The sequence below is a fragment of the Sitophilus oryzae genome, unplaced genomic scaffold (genome assembly GCF_002938485.1).
Source record: "Sitophilus oryzae breed Bouriz unplaced genomic scaffold, Soryzae_2.0 scaffold_942_pilon_pilon, whole genome shotgun sequence".
In the NCBI taxonomy this organism is placed as follows: Eukaryota; Metazoa; Arthropoda; class Insecta; order Coleoptera; family Curculionidae; genus Sitophilus; species Sitophilus oryzae.
In genome coordinates this window covers 435,350-448,640 of record NW_022147575.1, presented here as the reverse complement: position 1 = coordinate 448,640, position 13,291 = coordinate 435,350, and the positions used below count along the sequence as shown (strand labels likewise).

General features: G+C 38.0%; 1 protein-coding gene across 1 annotated transcript in view; it reads left to right on the top strand.

Annotated features, from left to right (window-relative positions):
• The window catches only part of LOC115890963 (4-coumarate--CoA ligase-like 7), a 32,077-nt gene that overhangs the window by 1,574 nt on the left and 17,212 nt on the right, over window positions 1–13,291 (top strand). The gene's annotated exons all lie outside the window — the stretch shown is intronic.

Below are 13,291 nucleotides of genomic sequence, written 5' to 3'. Positions count from 1 at the left end.
CTCAAAATGAGTTATTTGGGTCATAAATGACCTAAATACAAAATATTTTCATGGTGTCTGTCTGTCCGTCTGTAACACGATAACTCAGAAACCACTAAACCGATTTTAACCAAATTTACACAAAAATACTGTGGCACCCGAGAGTCTGGCCATTAGTTTTTGGTGGGGGTAGGGGGGGGGTAGTTGGTAAGAGGGTATGGGAGGGGGTTAAAAATTTAAAAAAATCGTAACTCCAAAATTACAGTAGCTAGCGAAAAGCGGTTTTCAATTTAAGATTGGGAATAATATTTGCAACAAAATTTGTAATAATTTCAAAATCAGTCAAAGTCAGTTTTTGAGATAAAAAAAATGAAATATTGTTTAAAAAATTATAACTCAGAAACAAAACAGCTAGCAAAACGCGGTTTTCACTTTTATGTACGGAAATATGTTTTAAACAAAACTTTGGCGCCGGGAAAAAAAACAAGAAAAAAGAAATCCGTGTGGAAAGCTCCAAATTCCCAACGGACGCGACTCCAGGTGGCGGATAGGGGAAATAACCGTGGACCAAATTTGGAAAAATTCCTTTACTTACTTCGAAACTAAAAGAACTGCCTACCAACTTTTTATTAACATATTTTAGTATGGGTGGCTATACGTGCCTCCCGGCGGCAATTTTTTTTAATTTGGATTTTTATAGTTTTTTGTTAAAAAAACATAATTTTTTGATATTGTGGCAACATAGGTAGTAGATTAAATTTACAAGAAGAAAATCCAGAAAAGATCCAGTGGTTTTCAAAATTTAATCAAAAAATCATTTTTTTTGAAAATTTTCAAAGTAAAATAACTCGGTTATTTTGGACTTATTTGAAAAACGGTAAAGAGAAAATATGTTTCTTTTATCGAGATCTACCAGCCCTGAACATATTTGCACTTATTTAAGGCTCACCCTGTATATCGATATGTCTGAAGTCACTAGGTGTATTTAAAAAAAAATAAAAAATAAAAATTTATTTAAGTTTAGCTAAAAATTGACAATTATTATCTTTTATAACTTTGAACCCCTTGATCTTTATACTATTAAGCTTTATTGTGTATAGGTCTAATTGAATCTTATGAATAAATTAATTGACGACTACAAAATTATATATCTATTACTTGTTTTTAATGTACTGTCATTGTATTTTTGTAGAGATCTTTACAATACAAAGTCCATCAGGTTTCGAAAACATATGCCTCTCACCTCACCACACTAGAATTAAAGGAAATCATATATAATTTTATCTAAAGTCGTTTTTTAAATCTACCTATGGAATTTGCACTGAACTGAAAACAATGATAAGATTGAATCTAGATAAAACAAACTAAAAAGTCATTTAGAAAAATATTTTATAGCAACACAATGATCAGTATTATACAGCGTGAGTCTTGAATGAGTGCAAATATTTTCAGGGGTAGTATATTTCGATCACAGGAACACGTCTATGAGTTTTTTTTCGCAAAAAGAGATGTTGAAAATCGTGCATTTTCTTTTAAATTTCCCTGTACAGTACGTCTGCTGGATCTGTGTCTATGAAAGGAATGCGGACAAAAAATATTTAAATAAACAGCAATTTATTTTATTCGTCGACTTAACGAGTACGTCACCGCAAATCGCTCCGCCCACCCATTTTATTGGCTACTTGCAAATTTGTTGAATTTTTATTGATGGGACGCGTCGTCTATTTTTTTACGAAAAACATCGAGAGAATATCGTTTCCCCTCTCACGGATACCCCGTAGCTACCGAACGAACAGACGTACCTACTGTATATCTTTTGAAAAGTTTTTAGAACTGCTTGTACACCGCAAATTTTCCCATGGTCTAATTTCTTAATCTCTGATATTACCATGGTTACGGCACTAAAAGGGATGCAACATTGCCACTTCCTAAATAAATGACCTATATACCGGGTGCGTCTCAAAACTGGCTCACCCCAATAACTTTTTTTATTTTTTTAGTTAAAAAAACGAGATTTGGTTTGTTAGTATATGACATAAATTAGGATTGATTGACGTATTCAATTGTTTTTGGTCACTTCCTGTTTCACCGGAAATGACTACAACTTTTGATTTTTAAAAGGCACCCTCGGGATTTTTTTTCTTTATTCGATAGAAAATGTCACTCTGAATAGAATGACATATCATATGTCAACTTTTGACATTTTCACATATGGTTTATTTGAAATTACAACTTGCGGTTCGTAACGAAAATTTGACTTGAAATACCAAACGTGTGGTATCAAATTATTCGTAAAAAAATGCTTTTTCTAAATATGCTAATGAGCCACCCTCGTTCCGTTTGAAAAAATTGAGATATGATTAAAAATACGATTTGAGCATTTTCTAACTGGCCAGAACTAAGCACTAAAAACATATTAGACCATCAAATCTATTTGTCCAATTCTCCTTGATGAAGAATTAGTGTTTTTAATATAGCCATGGCACTCTAGATTGAATTTTGAAATACAATTTTTTATTAAGCGAGAATGTCAAAAGTTGACACATGATATGACATTTTATTCAGAATGTCATTTTCTATCGAATAAAGTAAAAAAATACCGAGGGTGCCATTTAAAAATCAAAAGTTGTCTTCAAAAGGATTGTTAGTGTATTCAATTGTTTTTGTCATAGGTTGTTCACTTCCTATTTCACCGGAAATGACAACAACTTTTGATTTTTAAATGGCACCCTCGGTATTTTTTTAAAAAGAACGAGAACAAAGAAGAAGAAGTTAAAGAACATAAAAATTATTTAAGAAAGAGCGATTTTCGCAAATCTAAGATTTGTCAGCATTCATGGGACACAGGGCACAAAGTAGATTTTAGTAACGTAAAAATTATTATATATATAGCAATCTTCATTTCATGCCACCGCTGACGCCGTTTTTTTTTCGATTATATGGTAGTTAATCAGTACAATAATTAATTTTATTACGTTACTACGTTCACTAAGATCTAAAATAGTAATTTTAGTGTAACAAAAATGTTGATTGCTACAGTTATTACGGTTGGATGCTATCTACTTACCAACACCATATAAATATGACACGTTCTATGGTTGCAGGTTGCATCTCTATAATATGTTCTATCTTCTATCTATGTTTACTTACTATGTATTCGAAAACTTAATTTGAGTAATATATGGTAGTATAATATTATTAATATTAATATCGCAATATGAATGAGAATAGTGCTTTCTTTTAATCACAATCCTTATAAATTGAACTTGAAAGTATGTGTTTCCCAGAAAAGTAGGTGGTTCCCAGACTATACAAATAGGGAATTCCCAGAAGTTCATGCTTTTAAACCTACACTTTTTTTACTACTTTACTGCTATACGAATTTTATTTAAATTTAAATGATTACATTACACTTTTAAACATTTTGTTTACAGTTTCATCCAAACTCAACTCGCCAGATTAGACTTTAAATTATTTATATTTTGTGGATGCACCCTCAATAGAATGACATCATAATATGTCAATTTTTGACATTTTCGCATATGGTTATACATATACTGAAGTACCTAAAGTTTTTTTTCATTTTAATCGATCATCGTGTCGAAAAATTGTACGAGTACCCAAAAATTTATTTCGGTACTATGATTTCGTTGTAGTAGTACCTAAAGTTTTTTTTCGTCTAAATTGATCGTCGTTTCAAAGAATTGTACGAGTATCTAAAAATGTATTTCGTGCTATGATTATGTTATAGAAGTACCTAAAGATTTTTTTCATCTAAATCAATCGACGCGCGACGGGTCAAAGAATTGTACGAGTACCTAAAGATTTATTTCGGTGGTATGATTTCATTGTCGAAGTATTTACATCAAAATAATTACGATCATCGTATATATGATAGTGACTGTACGATAAGGCCGTTTTGTATGATATTTCTCCCCACAGGAAAAAATTTAAACAAAAAGGTACCATATGATCGAAAAAAAGCGGCGTCCAGTTGGCTTGCAAATGACGATCGATGACATTCACCATATAATTTTACATATAAAATGACAGCAATTTTCATTTCATAGCCATCGCTGACGCCGTTTTTTTTCGATCATAAATATGATAGAATTCAGTTATTTCACAATAATTAATTTTATTGCATTATTTCGTTCAGTGAGATCTAAAATAGTAATTTCAGTGAAACAAAAATTTTGACGGCTACACGTATTCTATAAACTGTGGCTACACACTACAGTAATAGGTACGTTGTATATTCAGTTTACGGCTGGATGCTATCTACCAACACCATGTAAATATGACAAACACGTTTTATGGTTGCATCTCTATAATATGTTCTATCTTCTATATTTACTTTGTATTCGAAAATTTAATTAGAGTAATATTTGATAATATAATATTCTTATTATTCATTGATTGCAATATGAATGAAAATAGTGATTTGTTTTAATCACAGTTCTAATAATTTAAACTTGAATGGGGTTCCCAGAAAAGTAGGTGGTTCCCAGCCTCTACAAATATGGAATTCCCAGAAATTGATGCTTTTAAACCTACACTTTTTTCCTACTTTACTGCTACATGAATCTTATCAGACGCAGAAAATTTAAATTATTACATTTATACTTTTAAAAATTTTGTTTACAGTCTCATCCAAACTCAACTCGCCAGATTAGAGACCTTATATTATTTATATTGTTGCGGGCCCGTGTGGACTCGACCTAACCTCACAATATGGCCCGCCCTCGTATGACCTTAACATCGCATAGACACCGCAATGATTCATTCGTTCGAGAAGAATCGAGTCCCACTGGAATGGACGAGTACATACGAGAACATTCGAAAACCTTCTCTACGCACCTAACGATCTATGGACAATTCTAGAGTTCTTTACCTGTTGGTATAAAAGCCGGCGGCGGTGGCCTACAGGGGCAAAGTTATAAATATACAGTTGACGCGCTAAAATTCAAAAATAAATTCTTAGTTATAAATCGTTTGTAAATAGTTCTATAAGTCTTTTATCGTTATTATTTTTGTTCATTAGTGTTAAATAAATAGTGTTTAAATAAATTGTGACTTTCTATCCACACGGAACCGACGAAAAACGTAACAATTGGTGTCAGGTGTGGCGTGTGTGATAAGAAAAATAAAAAAAGACTAACAATGGCTCCGAAGAAATTGTTGAAAGACTTGAAAGTGTCCGAACTGAAATCCATATTGGAAGAGAGAGAGTGCGAGACAGATGGAAAGAAAAGTATTTTGCAAAACCAGACTGAGAGACGTTTTGAGGGAGGAAGGCGAGGATCCGGACACATTTTGCTTTGAGTTCGAAGGTGACCTTGACTCGTGCCTACAAAAATTAGAAGATAAAATGACGGAAAACTCTCAAAATTAGAAGACAGTTTGAATGACAAAATTACAGAAAATTCCCGAGAATTGCAAAGACAATTTAAACGGCAATTTGAATAATTTAGAAGATAAAATCAGTGATAAAATGATGAAAAATTCCCAGGATTTAATTAATATTTTAGAAGATAAGATCATGAAAATTCTAAAGATATACAGCCAGCTTTTAATAATAAAATACAGGAATTAGAAGAAAAGATAATAGATACACAAGATAAAATAACAGAGATTGAGGAAGATGTAAATAGAAAAATCGAAATTTTAAAACAAGAAATAGAAAAGGCCAATTCACCAAAATGTCAAGAAACATCGGAGGCACCGAAACTAGTCGAAAATAAGTATATCTCAAAGTCAGTTATTAAGCCTCCACAGTTTGACGGAAAACCGCTTGGGCCAATTATTTTTGCCAGTTTGAGGGCCGCTGCGAGAGCGAACGGATGGACAATCGCTGAAAAGGCTACCGCTTTGACTGTCGCACTGCGAGGAGATGCGACTGATATCCCTGCAGACATTGTCACCATCGGAACAGGGAGATTATCAGCAACTGGTACGACATTTAGAAATGAGGTACGGCCAAGCTCATTTTGGAACATGTCTATCATTCCCAGCTAAAAATCGCATTCAAAAGTCAAATGAGTCTCTGCAGGAGTTTGAAGCCGACGTAGCCCGCCTCGTTCGCCTTGCGTACCCTGCTACGCCAGAGAATGTTATGGAGCGGTTGGCAGTACAGGCATTCTCCGACGGCTTACGTGATAACGAGACAAGACAAGAAAGCACTTCTCCTAGCCCACCCAACGCACTTGGTGGATGCTTTAGCATCGTGCCCTAGAATTTGAGGCCGCGAAACAAAGTTCTCGGTCTCTAGTGAGAGTACGGGCGGTCAACCAATGTTCCGACGAATCCGTGAAAAGCATTGTGCGGAAAGTCATGGAGGAGTACATGGGCAAGAAAGGACCGACTTGTTGCTGGAATTGCGGCCAGGCAGGACACGTAAGAAGTCACTGTAAAGAAAAGGACGTGGACACGGTTTCGCCAAGTGTCGAATCAAAGGGACACATATCGAGCAGTACCCAACAGGTTCCAACGAAAACTGCTCAAGTCGCATCACTACAACACAAGTTCAACAGCATTTTTGTGGATGGTTTCGTGGATGGAGAGTTACGAACCATGCTTTTGGATACGGGTGCGACCAAAACGATCATCAGGCCGGATATCCTTAAAACATCAAAAAGGATTAAAACAACACAATGGCGACTACGTACAGCTACAGGAAGCTCCGCTCTCATCCATGGAGAGGTAGATCTTAATTTTGTTATCGAAGCACCTGTTTTAATCATCGAGTGTTAGTAGCAGACATCGAAGATGAACTTATTCTCGGAATGGACATCATGACCACTAGAGGTTTTGAGCTAAACCTCAAACAAAGGAATTTTGAAATATAAATGAAGAAGAAGTGGTTCTGCATCGAAAATGTGAGGAGACGCTTCGCGTGGTGGTAGCAGAAGATGTTTCGATCCCTGAGCGCTGTGAGATATTTTTGGATGGTTGCCTAGAAGGTAAAATGAATAATGGGAGTATTATTCTGTTGGAGCCAAGGAACCATGACAGCGAAATAGGACGAGGGATCGCTGTTGGAAAAGCCCTGCTACGAGCGAAGAAAACTGTACCGGTGAGAGTAATGAACACGAATTATTATTCTGTATCCTTGAAGAGGGAACCCTCTTAGGGTACTGTTGTTCGGTCTCCTCAGTCGTTCGAAGCGTGGAAGCCTCCAAAGTTTCGACTTCAAAATTCCGGACAAAATGGTGAAGGGAGTTAGTAAACGTTAAAGGATTATCTCCCGAAAATAGAAGAAAATTGAGAAACCTGATAATCAAGTATCAAGATGTGTTTGATAAAGGAGAAGCAGGACAGAGAGGTCGTACCAATTTAGTACAACACAAAATTGATACCGGAGATGCACGACCAATCAAACAAAATCCGAGAAGACTTCCGCTCGCCAAACGTGAAGAAGCTGATAAAATCCTTCGAGAAATGAAAGAAGAGGGTGCCATCGAACCATCTAACAGCCCGTGGACATCGCCGGTAGTACTAGTAAAGAAGAAAGACGGGTACCACCAGGTTCTGTGTTGATTATCGGCAGCTCAATAATGTTTACCAAGAAGGATAGTTATCCCCTGCCGAGGATAGACGATACTCTAGACACGCTGGCGGGGTCAACGATATTCTCTACGTTAGATCTGAAGAGTGGATATTGGCAAGTCGACATGGCGCCGAAAGACAGAGAGAAGACAGCGTTCTCGGTGGGCTCCGGACTGTGGCAATTTACCGTCATGCCTTTTGGATTGTGCAACGCGCCAGCTACCTTTGAGAGACTAATGGAGTCTGTGTTAAAGGGACTATCCTGGACTACCTGTTTAGTGTACCTGGATGACATCATAGTGGTTGGGAAATCCTTTGACGATCATCTGAAGAATTTGGAAGAAGTTTTCAAGCGACTAGGGAGCTCTGGTTTGAAACTTAGCCCCAAGAAATGTCATCTGTGTCAAGAAAAGGTACACTACTTGGGCCATGTAGTCTCCTCCCAAGGAGTTGCGGTAGATCCACAGAAGACCAAGACAGTGGAAGAGAGTGGCCGATACCTAAAGATAAACATGAACTACGAAGCTTTTGGGACTATGCACATACTATCGCCGCTATGTACAGGGTTTTGCCACCATCGCAAAACCATTGACCAGACTTACCGAAGGCGAGAGGCGTTTCTCTTGGGACTCAGATTCTGACGAGGCATTCCGAAAATTGAAGAAGGCCCTGACTAGTGCGCCCATACTTAGCTACCCTCTTGGCAACGGAAACTTTATATTGGATACCGACGCTAGCAATGTTGCGTTAGGCGCTGTTCTGTCTCAGATCCAGGATGGTCAAGAAAAAGTCATTGGTTATTTTAGTAAGACCTTGTCAAAACCGGAAAGGAACTACTGTGTAACCAGACGAGAATTACTAGCAGTAGTTAAAGCAGTGGAACACTTCTACAAGTATCTCTATGGAAGAAAGTTCTTGTTAAGAACAGACCATGCTGCTTTGAAATGGCTGTTGCAATTTAAGAATCCTGAAGGGCAGGTAGCTAGATGGATTGAACGATTACAAGAATTTGACTTCGACACAGAACATCGAGCTGGGGCAATCCATCGGAATGCCGACGCACTTTCCAGAAGACCTTGCGCTAAGGACTGTAAGCATTGTTCCCGAGCTGAAGACAAAGAAGTGAAACTCCTAAGAACAACTGTGGTTAATGATAGTTGGCAACCCGAAGATCTTGCAAATGACCAAACCAGTGACCCAGAATTAGGTTTAGTAATTAACTGGAAAACACAGGCCAAAGACCAACGTGGGAAGAAGTTTGCAGATATTCGCCGAACGTAAAGTCGTACTGGGCCCAGTGGAATTCCTTGGTAATAGATAACGGACTACTTCGCCGTGTGATCGAGAGACCGGAGGGACAAGAAGAGAGAAGGCAGATCGTCATTCCAAAGAAGAGGGTCCCAGAAGTCTTGGAGGAAGTTCACAATGGAACCAGCGGAGGACATCTTGGTGTTACCAAGACACTTGGCAAGCTGCGTGAACGGTTCTACTGGGTGAACTGCAAAGAAGATGTGAGGAGGCCTGGTGTAAGAAATGTGACATTTGCGCAGCCATTAATGGGCCACAAAAGCGTGGTAAAGCCCCTATGCGCCAGTACAATGTTGGTAGTCCCTTCGAACGAATAGCGATCGACGTGGCTGGTCCTTTCCCGGAGACGAACGATGGCAACAAATACATTGTGGTAGTAATGGATTACTTCAGCAAATGGGTCGAGGCCTACGCGTTGCCAAATCAAGAAGCGTCCACGATTGCGGATGCCTTGTTAAAGAATGGATCTGGGCAGGTTTGGTGTTCCCATGGAGCTTCATTCAGATCAGGGAAGAAACTTTGAGTCCAATCTGTTCCAAGGCGTCTGTGAAGTCCTGAACATCCGCAAGACCAGGACGACTGCTCTACATCCACAATCCGATGGGATGGTTGAACGCATGAACAGAACTATCAACCGTTATCTGGCCAAAGTAGTCTCTGACCACCAAAGAGACTGGGACAAATTTCTTCACCTGTTCCTGTTGGCCTACCGTTCATCCGTCCAAGAATCTACAGGGCAAACTCCAGCCAGCATCGTTATGGGACGGGAAGTGCGCCTACCCTGTGATCTGAAATTTGGTTGCCGACCGGGAGAAGATGTCGCCGGAGAAGATTATGTCCACACACTACGTCAAAGGATGGACGACATTCATCAGAGAGTCCGCCTAAATATTCAAAGTGCTAGTGACCGAATGAAGGAACACTATGACATTGAAGCTGAACATGGAGGATACCAACCAGGGAAGTTGGTGTGGCTATATAACCCGCAGAGACGTCGTGGGTTATCTCCGAAGCTACAATCCTCGTGGGAAGGGCCATACGAAGTCATGGATAGGATTAATGACGTCGTATACCGTATCAGAAAATTGCCAAAAGGAAAACCGAGGGTAGTCCATTTCAACCGTTTGAGCCCCTACCAAGGCAAAATAGAAGATCGTGCTGGGACCGTGAGAACCTGCAGTTTTGATCCCCCTGATTCGGAGATGTCCTTTGATGATTTCATGGCCCGATACAACAGCAGTGAGAAGGCTCGCTATGGTGTAACCAAAGAAGATCAACGAGACCTCTTTTCCGTGCCTCCTGATTATTCGCTCGCTCATTGTGTGGCTCGAGATTTGCGGATGTCCAGAGGAATCGCTGCGACGTTCAATGAGAAGTTTGGGCGTGTCGGAGAACTACGCCGACAGGATCCAGAGGTTGGAAGCGTCTTGAGGCTAACCGACAATACACATGGTCGAGCAAGGCACATCTTCTACCTGGTCACCAAGGAATGGTCCCCGAGTAAGCCGACTTATCTCAATCTATGGAAGACCCTGATTGAGCTGAGAGAAGCCCTGCTAAACAACAACATTGCACGATTAGCCATTCCGAAGCTGGCGTGTGGACTCGATGGTTTGAGTTGGCGTACAATCCGGAACATGATTGAAGTCTTATTCAGATTTACGGGAATCGAGATCCTCGTTTGCTGCTACAACCCAAAGCTGAGATCGGGAGAGAAAACTGTAGACTGCTATTTCTACCAGACTTCGCAATGTACCAGGGGGCCAGCTTTGCAAATACCTTCATTCACCGTATACATCTCGGGACGAGCATGTGCCTAAGAAGGGGGCAGTGTTGCGGGCCCGTGTGGACTCGACCTAACCTCACAATATGGCCCGCCCTCGTATGACCTTAACATCGCATAGACACCGCAATGATTCATTCGTTCGAGAAGAATCGAGTCCCACTGGAATGGACGAGTACATACGAGAACATTCGAAAACCTTCTCTACGCACCTAACGATCTATGGACAATTCTAGAGTTCTTTACCTGTTGGTATAAAAGCCGGCGGCGGTGGCCTACAGGGGGGCAGTTATAAATATACAGTTGACGCGCTAAAATTCAAAATAAATTCTTAGTTATAAATCGTTTGTAAATAGTTCTATAAGTCTTTTATCGTTATTATTTTTGTTCATTAGTGTTAAATAAATAGTGTTTAAATAAATTGTGACTTTCTATCCACACGGAACCGACGAAAAACGTAACAATATTTTTAAATAAAACTAGTAGAAACAATCTTTAAAGAATGCTTATTTTCATTTTTTTGTCTGAATTTCTTAATATTCTAAATGAGCAGCTTTTTTCTACCCGTCTTGCCCACACTGCAAATTTTTAAATTGCCGCCCTCATATCTGTATGTAATAAAAAAATAAGTTAAAATAATTCTTTATAACAAAATAGAAAAAAGGTTAATGATAAATACACACATACCCTATGATTCCAAAACACGGCGTCAAATTACCTTAGAAATGACAGTCGTCGAAATCGATCGTCGTGTCAAAAAATTGTACAAGTACCTACCTAAATATTTATATCGATGCTACGATATCATTGTAGAAGTAACTAAATTTTTTTTTGTCGGAATCGATCGTCGTGTCAAAAAATTGTACGAGTATCTAAAAATTTATTTCGATGCTATTTAAAAAATTAAATTATTTAATTTTTTTTCGATTTCGTTGTAGAAGTAGCTAAACTTTTTTTCTTTTTTTTTGAGGTTCAAGTTAACGTCTCCTTTCTGCTGCAATGGCTAAACTGGACGGGACCTACTTGTTTACGCGGAATCCGAACCGCGGTCCTCGGCCATATCATGGTCAATGGCCTACCGACTTAGGAAGTGTCTAAATTAACTCTTACTCACGAGATATCCGATCTCATCCGGCCTTGAACCGGCGTGAATGAGCAGTGTGTATCAATAGATTTTACACTTTTCCCTTTTGGACAACAGCACGATGCAAAGTTTCGAACCGGTCACCCGTCCATCCACTAGCATCGCCTTACGTCGCTTAACTTCGGTGTTCTAATGGGAACCGGTGTTTCGACGTAGCTGGGCCGTTGCCCTTTTTTTCTTTTAAAGTATAAAGATAATAAACGGGGTTCCATCATCACTTAGTAAACACTTACAAAATCTACTAAACGAAATTGATAATGCATTGTAACTTGATTATGCTTATTACAAAGAAATTTCAGATAAAAACGCTTTCGTACAGATGCATTTATAAGACAGAATATATCTAATACTAACAATAAGTACAATAATATTCACTATAGCAGAAATGCACAGTTTTTACTTCTGCACTGTGATCAATTACCGCGTCAAAAGGTCCGTTCGTCTAATTCTAATATAAATATTTGAGAATTAAAAGCGGCAACGTCGTGGGTCTGGCGAAAACGAATAAACCTCTATTTTTTATATAAATGGGACAAACTAAACGGTCCAGCATCAGGGCCTGAAGGCATCGCTTGAACATTTTTCGTCCGATATACCCCGGGTCTGACGGCCTATCTTCAACGTACCGGGTCTGACTCCGTCGATTTAATAAATATATATATATATATATATATATATATATATATATATATATATATATATATATATATATATATATATATATATATATATATATATATATATATATATATATATATATAACAAACCAAATCTGTATTTTTTTTTTATTTTTTTTAAAAAATTTTTTTTTATTTGAAAAAATAAAAGTTATAGGGGTGAGCCACTTTTGAGACGCACCCGGTATATCTAATTATTCATCTGAGAAAATGCAATTATAGCAGTAAAAATTGCTGAAAAGAGGTGAAAACTCAGAAAAGGTGTGAACCAAAATACCCTGTATTATAAAGTGCAGAAACCGTAAAGGAATATCGACAGGAATTTTTTAATTTAAAGAAATCGCTTTAACGAAGATTGCCTTCCCAAGTAGATATATCAATCAAGAGTCAAGTCTCTAAAACAATGAGCCAATAAAAGCAAACTTTTAACCCCATAGACTTAGAATAAAATATAGACTACACTATTTACATTTAAGCGCGGTCCAATATTAATTTTTGTAAACATGTTTACTCCTGGGTGCAGCTGACCTCGGCCGTCTGAGTCTTTCGCCTCCAGCCTATGTTGTCACGTCTAAAATATTATTAATATTTTTTTTGTTGTTATACACATATATTGAGATATTAAAACTGTATTTTAATAAAGTAGTGTTTAATAGTAGAAAGATGTATTAAATAGTCCCTATACTACTAAATTATAAGTCGGAGACTATTTAAAATGACAAATTCTTTTACAATTTGGCAACACCCATCAATCGCCGGGTCGCCTGTTCATTCTTTATTCTCTCGTAGTAGAGCCATAGTAGAGTAAAGCACGTGTCGTAAAACCTTGTTGTCACAGTTCTCCATGGCTAT